This window comes from Triturus cristatus, chromosome 5_2, assembly GCF_964204655.1.
Source record: "Triturus cristatus chromosome 5_2, aTriCri1.1, whole genome shotgun sequence".
Classification (NCBI taxonomy): domain Eukaryota; kingdom Metazoa; phylum Chordata; class Amphibia; order Caudata; family Salamandridae; genus Triturus; species Triturus cristatus.
The window spans coordinates 393,435,471-393,453,056 of NC_140588.1; the positions used below are offsets into that span (position 1 = coordinate 393,435,471).

The following is a 17,586-nucleotide window of genomic DNA, read 5'->3' on the forward strand; positions in this document are numbered from 1 at the left end:
TATTCTGCGCAACCAGACACTCTTCTTGTTTACACCCTGTATCGTAGAACGCTAACGACGCAAGTTTCTCAAACTAAAAAACACACAGGACAAAGCACCATAGCGACCGGCCTGACTACACAGCCATGGCAACCTTTCGTGGAAAGGACCTTTATCGATGTGGCACATTAGGCATTTGTACCTGCTGAATAAATAACACGTTATTTTACCAGAAGCAGTCTTTGGGCACTTCGGCATAAACAGATTGCTCCCCTGTTCTTAGTGGCACGCTAGCCATAATCTCTTTAAACCGGATTATGAAAGACTTTAACTAAAGGGCAGGCAGAGGACATGGGGGGGGGGGGGGGGGGGTGCTCGACGCAGGGCTTACCTCTCCAAGACATCCACGCTGCACTGACTTCACAATGTGGCGCAGCAAGAGCTTCTCAACAACTATTAACACAGAGAACCACATATGACTTCAAACTGCATACACCACCGAGAGAAGTGCATGCCCGTAACTGACGGGTTGTTGAATACTAAGGGGCCACAATTTTGAGTCTACCTAAAGCCCCCATGCAGTGGTCTCTTTCTCACCTATCCATACTTTCTGCTTTTGACACGTTTTTTTTTTTTTTTTTTACTTTTTGCTTTTTTCCCCGGTCTTGTTCTCTCTCTTGATTTGGGTCAAATTCTGATGTTGAGATATCAATTTCAGTCCCTAAAAGCAAGTGCCGTGCACGTCCACTGTATAAATTAAGGAATGGCCGGCTCCATAAAATGTCCCAAAAGACAGTAGTTCAGATTCAGACCATGAGAGGCCCTTAAATAGATAATCCAGAGCTAAAGTACCCTGGCTATTTGCCTAAGATGGGTTTGATGGAGATATTTGAGGAAGGAGCATGTTTGTGATCGCCTGTTGTCCCATGCAACAAGTATGTGGTGGCCTAGAATATGGTGGATAGCGCAGCCATCCGCAGAGGCCAAGCCTAAAGCTTTGTGAGGGGTCAGGACCCCAAGGGGACAGGCGATGGCAAGCAGCCCCCCGAAGGATCCTCCGTTTAGTAGCCACCCAGCCTTCTCCACCTAGTACGAATTGGTTCGGGATGGAAAGGACAGGAGGACGAAGGAAACTGGAGGAGTAAAGGAGATTAAGTGGTGCTGAGAGGTGCCACCCCTCTTCCAGGCCAGGTAGCAAGCGCACAAAATCAAAAGCACAGGGCTGGCCAGGCCATTCTAAGTGAGCACAGAGATGGCCAGGCCATTCTAAGGGACCTGGGACGCACACATTTCTGAGAGCAGGCAGAACAAAAGGTGGGCGGCGCAGCAACAACCCAACTGTTTTTTTTAAGTTGTTACCCCTTGAAGCAGTGCCCCTTGGAGCTTGTGAGGAAGGAGATGGAGATGGTGCAGCAGTAACTGGAGGCGGAAAGAGCTGGAGGCCATGAAGGCCCCATCTATGAGAGATGCCCGGCAGCAGGAAACGCTGCAATCTGAAAGACTCAGTCAGCAAAGAGAGCAGATCCAATGCTGGGAAGCTGTAGTTGAAGGCAACAAGAGTCGCGGGGCAGCAAGAGTCCCTGCTCGGGGTCCGCCAAGGTCAGAGAGTAGCACTCCACATGCAGAGGGACATGGTCGTTACCGAGAACTGACCCGTCCACAGCCTACCACCACATGGAGAGAGTCAGAAAAGCAAACAGGTGCGAGGCCAGCAACAGGTAGAGTCAGCATGGCAATCCAGCAGTCAAGAAAGAAAGTCTTTGGTCACGAGGACAGGGCTCTCCCAAAAAGGCACCAAGGCCTGGTGTAAAACATGCAGGATGAGGCAGAAAACTGCTGAGAGTCTCAAGATAGTTGCATTGCCCTCAGCAGATGTGGTGGAGGATGATGTTGGGTGGCAGGTAGATGGTCGGGACGACTCCGGACCTGGCGGAAGACATGTAATGCATCATAGAGATGGCCCAGGCAGTGGAGAGGCCACACGGCCATGAATGGTTTCCAGGATAGGTGCTTGGCAGACCCCAAGGTCAACCTATGAAGCAACAAGGAACAATGCACAATGGCTGCCAAGCGACAAAAGGAAGGCAGCGCTTGGAAGATTAGAGGTCTCGGGGAAGCTGAAGTGAAGAAAAGAAGCAACAAGAGTTTGGAACAACAGGTGCATGAAGCCAACCAGAAAGTGCAAAAGGCTGGGAAAGCCTGTGAAGCACTGAAGAGGCAACTGACACAGAGAGCAAGAGGAGTGAGTTCTCAGGCGCTGTCCCCCAGAAATCTCTCAGTAGCTAAAGCCAGTCCAGAGGTGCAAGGGGAGAACGGAGCAGCAGGGATCCAGAGGCAGCCTGGGAATGGTAAACATGGGGCGGGGCTGGCAACATGGAGTAATGCGTGGCCAGCAGCACAGCAGGAGGCTGAATTGAGGGTGGGTTGGGGCCCCAACCAAGCATAAATAATTATGTCACGCAGATGGAGTAGTCAACAGTGCCACACCAAGGGTGGGCAAGCAATTTAAAGGGATCCAACAAAGCACAGCAAGCATCTAGGGGCAATCACAGGCACAAATCCCCATTCAGGTTGGCAAGAAATTCCTAGTAGTGGGCCTCACAGCGCACAGGCTACGGTGAATCCAGTGGGGTTACGCGTGATGCATATAGGCCCGCAAACACAATTTACTGGTTCACAGGCGGCTGGAGAACAAAATGGCAAGAGCCAATTGGGTGGGGTAGGCTCTACTGTGGTCTGATGGGGAGGATCTCCTGGCTTAGTGAAGTTTGTACAGCAATCTAGTGACTCTTTCAAAGCCTCGCTGGGCGAGGAAGACCAGTCCAGTGAGCCTCATCCTGCTGTCAGATAAGAAAAGTATTTGGGAGGAAAGAGTTTGAAACCTTTTCTTCTCCTAGAGATCCAACCCGCACATCTATACCTACTGATACTTGACGAGGAGGAAGAAGACAGAAAAGAAAGGTGCAATTTTAAGAAAGAAAGGTTCATGGAAAATTGGTACCATTCCTTACAGACCATCGCATGTGTGATAGTCAAAAAATCCCCTCAGAGCGCAATAGCACTATGACTTTACGACCATAAGATAGATGAAGAGCAGGGTCTGCTCCATGGCTATGCATAGCTAAAATATACAAAGGTTTCTGATTGAAAAAGCAAAGCTGGCCCTCCATTAATTGGGACCATCAAGACACTGGTGCGAACAGAAGTAAGCTCCCTTTTTGTTCCACAGTCTGTAAAGCTAAACCATAAAAGGTACCAACTGGGGAAATTCAAGCACTAACCAGGAAACAAAACATAAATGGGGTCCACAGGCAGTCTGTTCGAAGTTTGATAAGAGGGAAAGGGATTCCTGAGAGGAAGGACCCCTGGCAGCAAATGTAATAATAATGAAAGGACTCACTCACTGGTTGTGCACCATAAGGGAGCGTGCAAAAGGGAGGAAAACATGGTGCAACAGGGGTCGTGGTAGGTTACAGAGCTGTCGCGGAAGGCACCCACACCAATAAAGGCAGCAGTACTTAAAACACTACTTAACAGGTATCATAGGCCAGATGAGGTGATAGAAGGGTTTGAAGAGGGTTTGAGGATTCCTTACAGGGGCTCTCAGGAAAGCAGGCTTAGCAAAAACCTCAAATCAGTGGAAGAGCATCAGGAAGGGGGAGGCAAAAGTTGGAGAAGGAGCTGCAGCTAGCCCACATTGAGGAGCCATTTAGGATTACCCCACTGCCCCATTAGTATGGCATACCTGATGGGGATCATTCTGAAGAAGAAGCCAGGTCAATTCAGGCTCATAAACCACCTTGCACACACTGATGCAGTGTCAATAAATGACTGAATCGATCAAGATGAATGCTCAGTGGCATGCAGAACTTTTGTCAAGGCTACTGAAATTGTAAGGAACGTAAACAAGGCCACATTGATGGCAAAAAAGATAATGGGTCGCCTTCTGGCTGCTTCACATTCACCTCCACAGCTCCCACCTGTTGGATTTCAAAGTGGAGGGCCAAAACCACTTTGACACATGCCTGCCCACAGAATGTTCTGTATCATATGCCTACCTCGAAACGTTCAGTACCTTTCTGGATTGCACACTGAATAGGCAGCATACGGCAGGAGGGAAGATTAATTACCTTGATAACTTCCTCTTCGTGGGGCAGCAGCAATCTGAAAAATAAGCATCGGCAAAGCCAAGAGGTCTCGCCTTTGAGTCCTTCTGGCTTTGTCAATTGTTTTTTTTGCCTTGCTGTGCAGCGTTCCCATGCTGTGCAGCATTGCTAAATAAGAAAAAAAAGTCTATGGCATGGCAGGCTGCATCATTTTCTAGGCACGTGCACCAAGCATGCACATCCACAAAAGAATGCAGCACTTTTTTTTTAATTTGCGGATAGAAGTTGTCAGCAAATAGAAACAAGCAACAGTTGATGCTGAAAGACCAGGAGGCCCAGTTCTGCAACGGCAATAATTACTGCTGATCCCGGAGCAGTATGAGCTCCAGGAACTCCAGGGTGACGGGGCCAGAAGCCCCGGAGCAGCACGTGCTGCAGGAGCTCAAGTGCTGCAGGAGCAGCTAGTGCTGCAAATCCAGCGACACTCAGGGGCAGGCGCTGTGACAGAAGCAGAAACTGCTACACGACCAGGAGCCATCAGTGCTGCGGGGTCGGGAGGAGCTGCAGTGAGGACCCGGGCCCCCAGTGCCGCACAGCCAGGATATCAGTGCTCCAGCGCTGCAAGGGGAGCCGGAGCAGGAAGGAGAGTTGCAGCGAGCTGCACAACGAGGAGGGAGAGCTGCACGGGAGGCAGGCTGCACCGGTCTATCCCTGAACCTGCTACACTATGGATATCAAAGCAGCCCCTAACGGGGTGGCTACCATCGAGGACCAGTTCCTGCAGATCACCGGCTACTACCCGGGCTACTCGAGCCAGAAAAGTAAGGCGCCAGCGCGCCTCTGCAAGTGTGCACAGTGCACGGGCACTGCAGTGCGTTTGTGTACGTTAACCTTACTCCAGCAATGTGTCTGGGTAACTTGGCAAATGAAATGTGCGTATATTGTGCATCTGTGACACTGTTGCTCGTGAGAGGACTGGAAGAAGTGTTTAAACGCCATGCATTGGCAGGTGGGGTCTGTGGTGTCCCTCGAGACTCTGGATGGTGCAGGTGAACTGCAGCAAGAGCAGCTGAGCTGCACGCTCTCGCCTGGGGGAGGGGGAACCATAGAAGCTCGTCTCAGTCCTATGGAGAAAAGGAAACCGGACAGGAAACAGAAGAACCAGATTGCAAGCGAAAGAGAAAGCACGGTAACCTGACTCCCGAGGAATGCAGCTGCCATCCTGCGTGCCGCTGCGCGCTCCCGAGAGCAAAACAGCGTGGGAGTGAACATTAAAAAAAGAAGGTGGGACATGCGCCCGCCTTTAGCCATTTGTGTGCTTTCATTATTGAAAGACACACACAAAAGCCAATCCTATGTGTGGGAGGAGTCAGACCCACACGGAGTAGTTTAGAGTACTTACAAGAAGCCTCGCAGAGCAGCGCGTGCACGCTGGCTCAGGCTTGACCTAATACCACTCCCTATTGGAAGCCTTTGTGGAATTGGCAGGGACGCTAGCGGTCCCACTGGCTCAGGGCAAGACATCGGGCCCTGTGACAAACTTGGTCTAAGGGGAGAGCAAGTTGATGCCCAACAAGGTCACCATGCTTAGACACACAACCGAAAGCATGACAGGTAAGGCAAAGGTAACCATAGGAGAAATACAACAGCTCCTGGGCTGACAATTTGGCAGGAGGATAATTCCAGCCAAGAGGGAGTTTGCATATCCCAGCAGAGAGGGCATTCACGAAATACGAAGAGAGACACACAAAAGGCCTCAACAAAAATCATCACCACAATAGGCTATCATCTGGAGTCTAACATAACTTAAGTATGTGGCTGGCTTTCCTATCGGAGTTTGACGGCACCTTGACCTGGAGTGAGCTGTGAGTGACAGCTGAGCAATTGGAATTGTTCACTGACGTGGCTCGTAGTGAGAGTGTTTGAGCAGATGATTGGGCAGACAGGAGAATTACAAAAAACATAACTCTACTGGAACTCTTTCCCAAAGTGGTAGCCTTCAAGGTATAGAGAGGCAAGCTGGCAAACAGGTGGACTATCTCATGGTCAAACATGTAGTTGTAAGACCAAGTTTGCTCTAGCACAATTGCTGATGTGCTTTACCAAATATAGTGGCTCAGGTTCAGGTAGATGGCCCCCAGAGCTGACCAAGAGAGGACTGCCTTCCTGACTGCATTGTGGGACCTGGCAGACTTGACCTAGGGTTGCTGGTTGTCAATGCACTGGCGTACAAGACAGCCGGGAAGTACCATAAGTACTTGTCAACATTTCAGCAAGTTACAGGTGCACAGGAACTGGAGGGGGACCAGACTGCAGCAGCGGTGGAAAGTTTAATTCTTAGTTTGCAGCAATAGGCACCGCAGAGTTTGGACTCAAGTCCATCTCTCCATGGTGGCTTCGTTTGTGAAGCTGCAGTAACGGAAGGATCCGACAGGCTATCACTACTGCAGGGCCGCCACGAAGGGTTGGGGCATATGGATGCGACGCACAAGGATGAGAGATTGCGGATCCAATTGGAAAGGCTGAAGGAGGGTGCTAGACGTGCTCTTAGGGTATGTTGTAACACATTCAATAGTATTCATCTCAGACACTGGTCATTACTCAGGCTGCATCCCAAGCCATTCTTATTTTACACACTATGTCACCTTAGTTTGGACCCAGCTAGATGCAAATCAGCCTTGAGCCTGCTTCAATCGAACAGTCAGCCCGAACTGCCAAGCCTTGGCCTCCCTGAAACAGAAAACAAGAAACCCCTAGTGGGTAGCAACGTGGGTCCCGTGCAGACTGTGCCACTGGAACCAAAGGGTACCCGGCTGATAAGCCCATAACTAGGGCAAAACCGGTCCTGGGTTACTTGTGTTCCCGTTCAGGGAGGACCTGGATTAATATTAAGTCCAACAAAAGTAATAAGAATAACTCGAATCGAGCTGCCCAAGCTTCGGCTCACAATCTTAATATTACAGACTGTATAGTTGGTGTGTTATCCATAAGATACTAGGAATCTTATATATGTTATAGCACTAAAGGGTGTATAATAATGAAAAGGAATCTAGATGACAAGGCATGGGTTGCTGTTATACTCATTCACTTGTCAACAATATTCAGTCTGTTTACCGTAAAGTTACAACGTCATATCCACTTGCATTCCCTTCTATTCAGTACCTGCTTGATGCCAACAATTTGTTGGGTTATGGTAATCATTTCTCAAACCAGATCTGTACAACTATGATTTAAAGAGATTTAGTGTGCCAATAATGGTGCAACTAGTGTCCTGTATTTGGTTCTGCTTTTATGCTGGATGATTTATATTTTGATCTCTTGGATAGTTCACCCTTTGTATATCAGATTGGACAGATATCAAATAGCGTATATATGAAATTAGTAAAAATACAGTTTGTGTAGTGTTGTAGTTATTGATGCTTGAATTGCTTAGTGTTGTTTGTCAAAGTAAATCAGAACAATTACCATATTTAGGGTGGGCATTTAAGTAATGCCTTAAATTGCAGATCCAAAAGGATGGTGACCGAAGTCGGGAGTTTTTATTTTTAATGGTGATTCTAAATTTCAAGTGGTTACATGAGGTGTAGCCAATCTAGAATTGTTTAAGTGTTAGTTCATCTCAATTGCAAATTAGAAATCTATCATACATAAATTGTTTGCACAGGGGAAGGTTCTGTAGATATGGGTTTTCTTCTATGAGGATCATCAGTTTCAAAATTGTCAATATGCAAAATAGCAAAATTTGGGGCAAAACATGCTACTAACTAGACTCCTTTTAGTTTGAGATAGCAGTTTTCTTCAAAAGTGCAATTCAAAAATATAAGAAATTCAGTTAGAATATGTCAGAGGGCTGGCCTAGGGTTCTGCAGATTCTCATTTATTTCAATAGCTAATTAATGGGCCACACCAACTAGAAAGACTGTAGTAGTGTCAAATCAAAATGCTCATCTTGGTTAATGAGAAAAGTACTGTCTATAAAGTAACATTCTGTGTTTGGAACACAGGGTTTAATAAAGAGGTCTAAATAATTACCTAATAGTTCCAGAAGAGAGAGACAACCCAATACAGCCAGTCTACCAAGAAGATTGTGAAAGTCTTTGTTTATGTTAGGTAGCACACAGATCACTGGTGTGCAGGGTGTCTTAATGCATAGGAGTAAACATTTGTAACTGCTCAAATAGCTGGACTGTTCAGGTCTACTGGTTATTTAAAGAATAGTCTTGTGATATCCTGGAGGGGACTGTGATTAAGGAGTGGATGGTCTGCATTGTTTGATAATTACTTAACATTTCTTTTTTGTGTTTATCATTAGGTAAGAATACAACCCTGTCCTCTCCATGCTCCATTTGTCTGCTGGTTTTATACCAATGTTTTGATTCCTCTTTAAGTTACTGAGTGCACTACATTCCTCTTGGGTTATGTTATATGGAACATATTCAAATTAACTTTTAATGTCATAATTATATTCAGTATCAAATGATTGAAGGAAAAGACATCAATAGACATGGAATGAGTTTGAAGGGTATTAAGAGCTCTAGGACTATACTGTTCATTTTACTGGAATAAGGGTTATTGTCAAAGATGTTCTGTCTGATCTGAGAAAGAACATCAGGAGCTAATTTTGTAAGTTAAAACAATAAGGGCACTCTGTAAGTAGAAAGGCAAAGCTTTTGCTAAGTAATTACATTTCATATGATTAAACAATATGAACGGTTGAGTTGAAAGTCAATATCTGTTGGCCTGGAGTGTTTCCTTGGGAAAGATGTAAAGTGATTTTTAATTGTGCTGGACCCCACTGAATATCTTGCAAGTCTGGCATTCACCTGTATGACTGTAATATTGGGTGTGGCTTCTTTCACTAGTCCTGATTCTAGGTCATCTATTTTCTTGGTCTAAAACAACGCTGTTTGATGTGTGCTACAGAACATAGTTACTGGTGGTTACCGGCGGTTACAAAAGTATACCTAGGGTCCACTATGGTTTAACGCGCAGCTCCTGTTGGCATTATCAATTGCTATGAACACATTTAGTAGATTTTCCATTTCTGAAAATAGAGAAACATCTCCACACATAACTAATTTTCGTGGCTCTATGAATCTTAAGAGAGGATTTAATTTGCTCTGTATGTCTAAAGAACTGAGAGAAAGGAGCAGTAACGATGGCAAAAAGCAGTAGAGACATGGGCAGTGCTACCTAGTTCTTCGCACAAGAGCAACACTTCCTACTTGAGCACCTTCTACAACCACTTCTGTGCTAGCTCCTTAATAAGCGAGGCTAACAACCTTGTGAATATATTTTCCATTACTTTCATTAAAAATGCTCAGTTCACCAAGTCAAAAGCCTTCCCGGCATTCAGAAACCATATTATTAGTAGCGGTTTCTGTTGTGCTTCTGCCATCTGTCACATTCCACAGGCAGCGCACATCTGTTTTCAATAGTCTATCTTGTATAAAATCAGTATGTTTATTATGTACCAGCCTCCCCTATACGTATTTTATAATCAGTATTTAACAGAGATAATGGGTGATAGGACCTGCAGATTATGGGTGTGGGGGGGGGGGGTGGAAAACGACTTAATTGTCCTAGCTGGAGGTCAGAGGCTTGCTGCCCAAGAGTATGGCATTGAATAGCTTAAGCAGATGTGGTGTATGGATAAAAATCTTTGTTTGGAAAGTTACCTGGCCGTGGAGCCCAAGTCAATAGTAAAGAAACAATAACTAAAGGAATCTTAAGAAAAATAGGCCAGCAGAGAGATTACTGTTGTTCCCATGGCATTTACTTTAGGTGAGCACAGTGGAAGAAAATCTTCAGTTTCATGTACACTAGGTAACAATGATTCTAGATGTAGTGTAGTTTTAAAAATATCGGATTTAAAAAAATATATATCTGTGATTTTTATAGCATCATCTACCATTTGATTAGTGATTAGGTTTTTAAATGATTAATGCGATTAACTGCTTTCTTTAGATTAGTTTCCCTAGCAAGATAATTTGCTTCCTTACTATCTTACTCAAATATCCTGTGAAACATTTTGTGCGGATTATCTCCTTTTGCCTTCTCAGATCCCTACGCCTCATTCCAGTTTGTTAACTCACAAATATTGCTCTCTTTTGAGATTATAGCCACCAAATCTAGAACTGCCCTTTAAGAGTTTCTTTGTATAATATGTCTTGCGCCCAGTGGTCAAAGTAGGTGAAATATGAGGGCACAACGCGCCAATCTTTTTTTTAATTTTAGAAAAAACGTTTTTCCTTACTTTTTGTGAAAAGACAACAGTTCTGGGACGGTTAATTCTGAGTGGTGAAAGGCTTCAACTGAAGTGTAAGGCAGGGAGCCTCCTGTGCTGTGAAACTGAGGGAGGGGAAGACAACTAAACAAGCCTTCTCGCCACGTGAAAGAAATTTAAAGGAGTGCAACTGGTCAATCTGCAAACATAAGGGATGCTTGGAAGCCGGTGTAGGCTTTAACTGATGGAATCACTTGAAGCTTCCTGATGACATACATTTATTCTTTTTGAGTTGTGTTACAAGGGAGGTACCAGCTGAACTGTGAAGTGTGTGCTTTAAAGGATAGTTATAAAAAAAATGGACTGTGTACAGTGCGGTTATTAGACTACTTAAATCTACTTTGTGTGTGTTGTAGTCTACCTTATACTGTGTGTAATGCAAGTTTAAAATAATGGCTTGCTTAGTCACAGTGCTTTCCAGGGGCAACTCTTTCATTTGAGCGGAGGAGCATCATCCCACATAAAAATTCCCTCAAAGCCCCAAGATGAAAAATAAAATGGCAATGCATTGCAATTTTATACCACTTTATTTTTCATACCTCCCGTCCTGAACAATACGTCAGGATGGGGCAGGGCTGCTGCTGATTGACAGCAGCAGGGAGGAGAGTGGGCTGTTTCTGCACTTCTCAAAGTGCGCAAGTCCCTTTGGCCGGACGTCTTGAGAGCCAGCCAGACATGCGCACTTTGAAACCTCTAACCCAGCTGTCTTAAGATGGGCCAGATCTGTGAAAACTGCTTAATTTTCCTAGCCAAAGGAGGTCAGAGGCTTGCCGCCTAAAAGGATGGCATTGAATAGCTTAAGCAGATGTAGTGTATGGATAAAAATATTTGTTTGGAAAGTCATCTGGCCTGGAGCCCAAGTCAATAGTAAAACAATAACTAAAGGAACCTTAAGAAAAATAGGCCAGCAGAGAGATTACTGTTGTTCCCATGGTAATTTACTTTAGGTGAGCACAGTGGAGGAAAATCTATTTCATTTACACTAGGTTAGAATGATTCTAGATGTAGAGTAGTTTTAAAGATCTCAAATGTAAAAAAAGATCTGTAATATTTATAGGATCTTCTACCATTTGGGTAGTGATTAGGTTTTTAATTCTGATTAAATGATTTAATGCAATTAACTTCTTTCTTCGGATTAGCTTCCCTAGCAAGATATGTTGCCTCCTTACTAGCATACTCAAATACCCTATGAAACATTTTATGCTGAGGAGGAGCGTCGCCCCCGCTTAAATATTCCTTCAAAGCCCCAAGATGAACAATAAAATGGGAATTCATTACCGTACGTCAGCATGGGGGCAGGGGCTACTGCTGAATAACAGCAGCAGGGAGGAGAGTGGGCTGTTTCGGCACTTTTCAAATTGCGCATATCCCTTGTGCCAGCTGTCTCGAGCCAGCCAGCCAGGCATGCACACTTTGAAACCTGTTACCCAGCTATCTTAAGACAACTGAGTTAGAGTAAGTACAGGATTCCAGTACCTTGGGAGGGGGGGGGGGAGGGGGGGAGTGAGCCTGCTCCCTCCAATCAGGGCTCTGGCCTCACAGCATGAGAGCAGCGCCAGGATTGGTGTACGGAGCTTTCTGGTGGCCAAGCTGGAGTTGAGAGGTCAGGAACAGGAGGTACTTTCCTAAAGAAAGTTTACTTTTATACTTTTTGATTTTACTTGGGCACGCACACCTGATGATGTTAGCCGCCACTGGTGCTTTCTGTCACAGACTGGGACCTTGTAGCACTACACATACACAAGTCAATATTTTTACTGCACCAATCAGAATTCAGTTCTGTGGCTTTCTGGTTACACAAAGAACTCTGCAATGCATTAACTAACAGAGGTTTCATAATGTACTATTGTGCGCTTTACACTGATTAACTTAACATGCATTATTTTTCATTTAAGCTGTGCCTCGCTTTATATGTAGTTATCGGAAGGTGAATGACGGAATAAAGTTACAGAATATTTTTTTTTTAGCCACCCCTTTGACCGCACCCCCACACTTACTCACCCCGCCCTCTTTGCACACAGCATGACAGTTCCCATAATTTCTTTAATGCATTTCGACCACTGAATGCGCCTCGCTCAGACCTTTATTAACGCTGACAGAGCAACATGATGCGTACATACACTTTGAAAGTATCTCATATCATATTTTTGTGAAGCGATTGCCTAGTTATTCTCAAACAAATTCTCCTACCTTTATTTTACCTTCTGTAACATTTTAAGAGTGCCTTCCATCTTTATCCGTTACTGCGGAACTGTTGCATCCTTAATCCCCAGATGACACTAATAGGAAACACCTGATGTTTCCTATATAAGAATTTAGGCCCCAATTGGGTTGCACATGACAAAGGACTTGCCTCTTAATTCACTAATGACATTGTTGTCATGGCAGGGGGCATAAATATTTTAAGTTAGTGTTTAAAAACGGTCTCCTTTATAAATGCTTGAATGCAGTGATTAAATCTGTTGTATTGATGCGAAACACTTCTGTATGTTGAGAAATACACTTTTTTTACTTTATAGTCTTTTAAAGATTTATGTATGTCGTTTGTTGCACAGTTTATGTGCCATATATTTTCAGGGATCTGCTGGCGTATGGGCTCTTAGAGCTTGGCTCGTCCATGGGCTCTTAGAGCCCAGTCAGTCTCTCGACACCCCACCCCGCCTTCCTTCAGCCCCAGTTAATGTGTTGGCTCGCCCATCTCTAGGAATCACTGTGGATTTCAGATCTCTGTGTTTTTTCAACTTGCCAAGCTCGAAGAAAGAGCCCTCCCTGATTTAAAACTGGATTTAAGCAGGGCACGAGTTGGGGATACACGCCATCCACCCACTATTTTCACAGGATGGACAACGTCCACCCTGCCAAGAAGTTGGGCCCCACAGAAATATGTTGAACTTGTCCCAGTGTAATTTTTAGACACTGGGAAATGTTCAACAGGTCCTGCACATTGTCTGCTTTCCATTCCCAGCAGCAACGTGCAGGCAGCCGGGTGCTTTCTTCACCTCCAGCTGGGACAAAGGCAGAAGTTAGGGGGCCAACAGGCCTCCTTTTGATCAAGTATCGGACTGGAGGCGACCTGGAACCTCACATTTACATGCAAATGCAACGGAGAGGAAACAAAAGCACACAGCTTATCTCTTCGCAGGTACTTAAAAGATGCATGCTTTTTACTTTGTTCACTCCCTGTATATAAGTGCATGCACTGTAAGAATGCCAGATGGGTTGATCTGTCCCAGTATTTACACAAATCACAATTTAAATAGCACTATTTTATTTCTTTGGTAGGGCTACTCATCCCACTACAGAGTGTTAAAGCGCTTTACATAACATACACATTATCCATTCAAAATAAATCATGTAAGTGTGCAAATCAATGTACAAGATGTGTTACACGAGACTGCCAGGGTTGCAAGGTGTAGGAGTCATATGCCCTTCATAGCTCACTGTGGTCTACTACAAGGATTACAATATATGTACTGCAAGTAACAAAAGGATCTCTATGTTCAAAGCAGTAAACCACTTACCTATCGACATAAAATTAAAAATCTGTGATCTGCAAGTTGCATGATGCGCTTTGAAGTAAACAACTTTTTTTTAAACATATTTTATTGCATTTTCAGTTGGCATATGTTATAACATACACATATCAGAGCACTATTACATAATTAAGTGGAATATTTATGTTCACAGCATTGTATAAGATGCACACGTGTGTTGCGATATCATGAATAACAAACCCGAAGAAGGTAGCAACAAAATAGAGGTTTAACATTCCCCAAACTTTCCTCTCCCCCCAAGAGCAGTGGGTGATTATGTTTTTCAACAGACAAATTAATCTTCTATACCTCTTTGGGTCAAATGTGGGACTACACAAAAACAGATCCCTCCAACAAATGTGTTAACCTCCAGAGTTATTTCACCATTATTATTAGTCCCTGAGATTTATTGCGCACCTCTGCAGCAGATGCCTTAACCCATAAAATATTTTAAAATGTAGACTTTGCAGCCAATTAAGCAGAACAGATCTACTACCGTGCTTTTCCCTGCTGCCAATTTATTTGTGGCAGGGTTTTTAAAAAAAATATATTAGTTGAGGCCCAGAAGTTGCCCCAGGATTGCGCCACTTTTTGCCACAACCCCGACTCCAAATCTCATTTGTTAATTATCATAATGCACTTAAATGTACTCATAATACACCTGATAAACATATGTGTGAGCTCTTAGTATCTGATGTCACTTCTTGTGATGTCATTTTAAGTGAGGTCACTTCCTGTGATGCCACGCGTCATGATGTTACTTGCATACTGCCTCACTTGCTCAGTCCCCCACTTCTATATATGGGACTTGTGCCCTGGATTTAAGGTTTTCTCCCTCTACCTACCCCGACCAATGTAATCTTTATCGGGGGGGGGGCAGGGGGAGTAATCTCCCCAATAACACCCCTCCCTCCGACCCCTTAGCGTGTGCGAACCATCGAAGTCAGGTAGTCCCTTCAACAGAGCTTGAGCTAAAACTCGAGCTAATATACATGTTCTAGACGGCCTCCACGCCCCAGAGAAAAATAAAACAGAAGTATGTCACTTACCCCGATCAGCTTTATCCTACTTCTGACAAGTCTCCACTTCACACCCCTTATGATGCTCCCAATGTCCTGTGAACCGTCGACCACACCCTTTCTTCTTCGCCTTATCCCCCGGGAGGCTGAGCTCTTTGCCTCTACTAATCTCGCGGCAGTCGTTACAGACAGCGAGCATAGAGTTTCAGCCTGGCCCAACCGCGAAACCAGAGAGGTCCACCTCCAGCGCGCTTGCAATCAATAACCCGAGCCGACGAGCCTGGAACCGCTTCTCCGCCACTCCCCACCCCCCGTTTTTAGCTGCCCTGCCAGGTAAACCTGCAGCCAGACACCTGTAGCTCGGAACGCTGCCGTCTGGTTCCCATTAGAAAAGAAATCCTTTGGCGTCCTTGGCAACGACGCAGTGCCACGTGACACCCTGAACGTCATACGTGTTGTGGAACACTGCGTGGCTCATGACGACGAACTGCAGAGTTGCCATATGGGGGATGATCTACTGATGAGATAGTGTGGCTACTTTCCATTAGAGAACCCCTTTGGCGACCTTAGCTACGATGCTGTTAAGAACGATCCACTCCTTTTCACTCGTATCAACATCTTCATTTAGCAAGATAATTACACGAAGGCCAACACGTCTGTTACAGCTGAAAGGCGACTCCAACTGTCCTCCTAACATTCTATGCTGCGCGATCCGCACAGTATGACATAGTCAACATTCCAGGTTTAAGCATAAAAAACATAACCGATCTTCTTCCTTTGCACAAAACAAAAGAAAGCTGAGCAATTGGTATTATAGGAAGAACATACAACAAGCATTTGCAATGCAATAGGTCTCGCATTACTGAAAGTTTGAGCCATTGGTGTTGCATTATTGCAACGGCAATAGCTCAAACTTTCAGTAATGGGAGACCTACTACATTGCAAATGCTGTAATGTTGCTCAGTAATCACTCGAGGCACGTTGTAGATTTACCGCTATATTTATTTAGCAATCAATTGTAATTGTACCGAGGAGCGCCGGCCGGCACTCTGCTCTCTGGGATGCTCGGCGCGCTAATGCCTGCGCGCGCACCCCGGCGCCAACATGGCCGCCTGCGTCACGTCAACGTGACGTGACAACAACTAGACCGCTACATATCTCCCCCTTTTACCAAACCAAAGATCAGTCACTTACAGTTCGCAGTTTAGTTCAAAGTCTTGGAACCTGGAAGGCCTTACAACTTGTCTTCCGCTCCTGGTCACCTTACCAATGTTCCCTCGAGCCCCTTGGCTCTGCGTTTCCTCGATTTCTGTTCCTCCACTCATTGCTCCTTCGCTGTTCATATTGCCTCTCGGCCTGTCCATCTCTACCACTGGAGTCTCACCCCCTAACTCGCCTTCTTGCTCCTCTTCTGCACCTGCTTCTTCCATTTTTCCACTTCCGCCCATCTTGTTCTCTTCGTCCTCGTCTTCCATGCCTTCACCTTCCGGACACCACTGTTCCCATCTCAATATCTTGTTGCACCGGGCCATGCGGTCCTGCGACCACACGTTCCCATCACTGAGCAGGGCCGCTCGATCATAAACTTCCTTAACCTGCATCGGCTTGCTGTACTTGCTGTCTCCCTTTCTATGTAGAGTAGCCAGCTTTACTCTCACCCATTCTCCTATCTCTAAATGAGTGTCCTTCACATTCCTCCTCTTATTGTAGTTGTTGGTGTAGATGGCTTGTGCTCTCTCCAGGTTTGCTCTTACTACCGCCGGAGACCATTCGCTGGTCACCACCTTCTCCTTCCAGATTCTGTTGTCATGCGTGAAGGGTTCACGTCCTCTCAATATTTGAAACGGGCTGTACCCCGTGCTTGTGGGCGTTATTCTGTAGGCCCATACCATGTTCTCCAACGCTTTCTTCCAGTCTTTATTACAGGTGATGGCCGCTTGTATGGCCCCCATCACCACTCTGTTAAATCGCTCCACCAGACCGTTGCCTGCCGGATGGTATATGGCCGTGTGCTTTACAGAGATGCCATTTCTCCCCATGAATTGTTTCCATCTTTCCGACGTGAACTGTGGTCCATTGTCACTTAAGATGGACTTGGGAATTCCTTCTCGGGTGAATGTTTCCGATAGAAACTCCAGGATGTTCTCCGTGTCCATGGATTCGCTCACTTTTATTTCTGGCCATTTGGAATAACGGTCAATGAGGACACACACGTATTTCTGTATGCTCTGGTCATCCAGCACCGGTCCTAGAATGTCTATTGACAACTCTTCCCACGGGTTTGAGGGATTGTCGAATTTTCCAAGGGCTGGACGTAGTGGTCTCAATGTTTTGTCGGCCCCTTGACATTGGGGACACTCTCTGACATGCCTCTCTGCTCTCACGTCCATACCTGGCCACCAGTAGTTCTGTTTCGATCTGGCCTTGAGTTTCCCTATGCCAAGGTGGCCTTCGTGTAATAAGTCCAGCAGCTTGTTGATGAGATTCGTGGGGGGAATTACTCTGTCTCCCCGGTAGATGAATATGCCCTTGTCTCCTACTGTCAGTTCTTCTTTCACGTCATAAAATGGTTTGAGGTTAGTTCTCACCTTTTTCTTATCAGGCCACCCTTGTGTGATGTGCGCTCTTACTTCCTTAAGGTCAGCATCTTCTTCATAGGCTTC

The 17,586-nt window shown here is 45.4% G+C and overlaps 1 protein-coding gene across 6 annotated transcripts in view; it reads right to left on the minus strand.

Moving 5' to 3' along the window:
• Positions 1-15,335, minus strand: part of MAK (male germ cell associated kinase) — a 553,788-nt gene extending 538,453 nt beyond the window's left edge. For 4 of the 6 annotated variants that reach the window (XM_085607275.1, XM_085607270.1, XM_085607274.1 and 1 more), the window contains exon 1: positions 14,954-15,327. The gene's annotated coding sequence lies outside the window, so the exon portion shown is untranslated. Of the gene's footprint in view, positions 1-14,953 lie in introns of all 6 variants that reach the window. The other 2 variants (XM_085607273.1, XM_085607269.1) reach the window with 1 other exon arrangement.
• Between the last annotated feature and the right edge of the window lie 2,251 nt (positions 15,336-17,586).